Source organism: Mus caroli, chromosome 19 (genome assembly GCF_900094665.2).
Source record: "Mus caroli chromosome 19, CAROLI_EIJ_v1.1, whole genome shotgun sequence".
NCBI classification, from domain to species: domain Eukaryota; kingdom Metazoa; phylum Chordata; class Mammalia; order Rodentia; family Muridae; genus Mus; species Mus caroli.
Genome location: NC_034588.1, coordinates 24,747,434 through 24,751,413, shown reverse-complemented (window position 1 = coordinate 24,751,413; position 3,980 = coordinate 24,747,434). Strand labels below are relative to the sequence as shown.

General features: G+C 44.1%; 2 pseudogenes; both read left to right on the top strand.

Annotated features, from left to right (window-relative positions):
* Positions 1-1,003: 1,003 nt before the first annotated feature.
* Positions 1,004-1,887, top strand: LOC110285882 (annotated as a pseudogene).
* A 1,428-nt stretch (positions 1,888-3,315) lies between these two features.
* On the top strand, positions 3,316-3,447 carry LOC115030056 (annotated as a pseudogene).
* The last annotated feature ends 533 nt before the right edge of the window (positions 3,448-3,980 follow it).

Genomic DNA, 3,980 nt, shown 5'->3' with positions numbered 1-3,980 from the left:
ACTGGCCCCATGCCAACCCCTTCCATGCTTTTACTTCTGTTTACCAACTACTGGTGGACACCTGCAGTTTTTTGGAAAATCTTTAACTACATGTAAGTGTTCTGATATCGTAGGTATAACGCTGTATAGAAACCATTTACTAGCACATTAGTAAGCCTATGTTATCAAAGGATAGATAACGAGGGCTTTCAGAACTAACAGTCGTAAAAATGTTTCATTGGGTGGCACAGTATTCTTAATGATTTTTTGAGAATTTCGTGTGTTCATATGATGTGTTCTGATCAAATATAATTCCTCAATTCTTCTTCTTCAATCTCTTCTCTTTGTCCCCAAACGCCTCTGCTTCCAAACTTCATGTGTCTTTTTATTAAGCCCCTGGAGGTCCACCTGGTCCACATAGTGCAAGCATGTGTGTCTGTGTGTGTGTGTTTGTGTGTGTGTGCACAGGGGCACATGTGAGCGTGTAGATATGTACGTAGCTGTTAGACCATCTATTAGAAATGGGTATAGTCTCAAGGGCTGCATTTCTGAAGAAAACTGAATCTTTTTCCAGCAGCTACGAATTGACAAGAGATATGCAGGTCATTGTGAGGCTTCATTAAGACCTCCCTGATCCATGATGGGATATTTTAGCTGTCTTGATCCTGCACAGGTCTTAATGTTTGTAGTCATAGCCACTGTAAGTTCACGTCGTCGATGGCTCTGATATATCCAGCCAATACTATTCTACTGTAGATGTCTGGCTCACTCTACCCATCTTCTGAGATGACCTATGACCACTTGAGGTGGGAGTGGAGGTGGGAATGGGGGTGGGGGTGGGGATGGGGCTGTGATACAGAAGTCTCATTCAGAGCTGAACACTCCGCAACCTTTTCTCCTCCTTCATGCTGACCAGTTGTGAGTCCCTGTGTTAATTGTCATCTACTAGAAAAAGAAGCTTTTCTGATGCCCGTTTAAAATTCCACTAATCCCTTTCTGGTCCCGGGCTGAACGAGGCAGGCTCGTGGACCAGTGACATCCAGAAATTAAGAGTTTTTTGAGGCCCGGGAGGTCGTGGACCGGTGCTCCGCGGCTGTCATCATGCCACAAAATGAATATATTGAATTGCACTGCAAACGATATGGATATCGTTTGGACTACCATGAGAAAAAGAGAAAGAAAGAAGGCCGGGAAGCCCATGAACGTTCAAAGAAGGCAAAAAAAAATGATTGGCCTGAAGGCTAAGCTCTACCATAAACAGCGCCATGCCGAGAAAATACAAATGAAAAAGACTATTAAGATGCACGAGAAGAGAAACACCAAGCAGAAGGATGATGAGAAGACTCCCCAGGGAGCAGTCCCCGCCTATCTGCTGGACAGAGAGGGGCAGTCCAGAGCAAAAGTCCTTTCTAACATGATTAAGCAGAAGCGGAAAGAAAAGGCGGGAAAATGGGAGGTCCCTCTACCCAAAGTTCGTGCCCAAGGAGAAACAGAAGTATTGAAAGTTATTCGAACAGGAAAAAGGAAAAAGAAGGCATGGAAGAGAATGGTTACTAAAGTCTGCTTTGTTGGTGATGGCTTTACAAGAAAACCACCTAAATATGAAAGATTCATTAGGCCTATGGGTCTACGTTTCAAAAAAGCCCATGTCACACACCCTGAGCTGAAAGCTACCTTTTGCCTGCCTATTCTCGGTGTGAAAAAGAATCCATCATCCCCATTATATACAACCCTGGGGGTGATCACCAAAGGTACAGTTATTGAAGTGAATGTGAGCGAGTTGGGTCTTGTGACACAAGGAGGCAAGGTGATTTGGGGAAAGTACGCCCAAGTTACCAACAATCCTGAGAACGACGGGTGCATAAATGCGGTCTTGCTGGTCTGACAGTGACGTTACTCATACACGTCTTTCCACTCACTACTGAAGACCACACCCTGTCAGGAAAACACCGTCACTGGGGTCTTTCTGAACCACCGAGCAGCCTTACCCTATATGCAGTCATCAAGTATTTACTAAGTTGTAAAGGAAGATAAAACTGCCCAGTTTGAAAAAAAAAATTCCACTAATCTACAAGAATTAAGGAGGTAAATGTACTACCATATCAATTTAATAACAATATTTGTTCTCCCCTAGAGCTTATGACCTAGCCATCTTTTTTTCTTTTTCCACAAGCTTTTGAGAAGAATTAAATTTAGATATGCTGATATTAAGGTTTATACGGAAAAATAAATGGCCAGAAAAACAATAAAAAGAATAAAGTTGGGCCTCCAAAGTAGCCCCACAGTACTTTGAGACACTTCATAAAACCTCTGAAATGAACTGAAATGTGAGGGTGAACTGAGTGGATTAAAATGTCTAGAAATTGAATTCAGATAAACCAAGGGCAGATTATACATATGGAACTAAAGTTAGCAGAGGAAAAAAAAATGAACTTTTACATAAATGATTCTGGGACAACTGGCTGTGCATTTGGAAAAGATAAAATTATATTTATAACACATATAGAAGAAGAAGTCCAGGTGGTTCCAAAATCTAACATAAAATAAGGCCACTGGGCTAGGGTATAGTTCCGTTGGTAGAGTGCTTTTCTAGCCCAGGTAAAGCCCTGGGCTTGATCTCCAGTATAGTAAAATATCCTAGCATTTGGGTCTAGCACTGTAATCCTAGCATTTGGGAGGCAGATGCAGGAGTATGAGAACTTTAAGTCATCCTTGGATATATCACTGACAGGAAGGATTTATTTTGACTCTGTTCTAGGGAGCACATTCCAAGGTGGCAGGGAAGGTATTGTGTTGTCACTGTGGTGACAGGAGCCTGGGGTCGCTCACATCTCTGCAGGCCAAGAAGCGCAGAGAGGAATGGCCAGAAGCAGGCCATGATCCCCAGGGTTCGCTCTGCAAGACCCATTTCCTCCAGCAAGTCCCCAACCTCCCAAAGTCCGGCAGTCTCCCAAACAGCTTTCTATTGTATTTATTACAGTTCTGAAAACAACTGAATACATTTCTTAAAAAAAAAAAAAAAAAGAAAAGATTTGTTTTATATATGAGAGTATGCACCAGAAGAGGACATCAGATCCCATTGCAGATGGCTGTGAACCACCATGTGGTTGCTGAGAATTGAACTCAGAACCACTGGAAGAACAGTCAACCACTGAACCATCTCTCTACCCCCTGAATACATTTCTAAATTCTTATGTTCAGAGAAAACGGAAAGAAGTTATCTAAATCAAAAAAAAAAAAAAAAGGGGGGGGGGAAACAAATCTACCAAACTGTACTGGCAAGGAGAAAAAAACATATTAAAGTGAAAATTTAAATAATTAATAGAACTTCTTTGCACCCCCTGGCAATGGGCAAAAAGACACCTTGTTGGTGGTGTCGTTCTTATATCAGTCAGGGACAGGTCAGTCGGCAGTCCTTTGTTCATCTTAGCTTAATAGCCAAAGCTGTTTACTGCCTAGGACAAATAAAAATCAAATCAAACCAAACGCACTCAGGATGGCTCAGGAGGCGTCAGAGACCTGAGTTCAGCCATGCCGTGTGGTGCTTGCTGGCTGGGAAAGACGCCCACAGCCCTGCCCTACATCCCAGGAGCCATAGACACACATACTACCACACCACAGCACCGCGGGGACCCACCAGCTGTGTGCCTAGCCTACAGCGGGAGCCACCCAGTAGTCAGATGGGAGAGAAAGAGACGTGGAGCACCTTTAGCGTTATGAAGAGAGTAGGAACTGGAGACTCGAGGGTGGAGAGGAGTAGCTTGTTATGAGTGTCTAGCTCTGCCACGTGGGACCATGGTGAGGTTCCAACCTGAGCTGCTACTGAGGGTCATGTCTGTATCCGTGGCTATGCAGGGGTCGTCGGGGTCAGAGTCTGATGGCCGTGGCTCACGAGAGAACATGGGAGCACCTCTGGTTGAGGAAGCCATCGGGGACCATGATGTCCAGGGGCTGTGCAGAACTGGCCTTACCTCTCACCTACTGCAGCGTTCAGGTGAGCT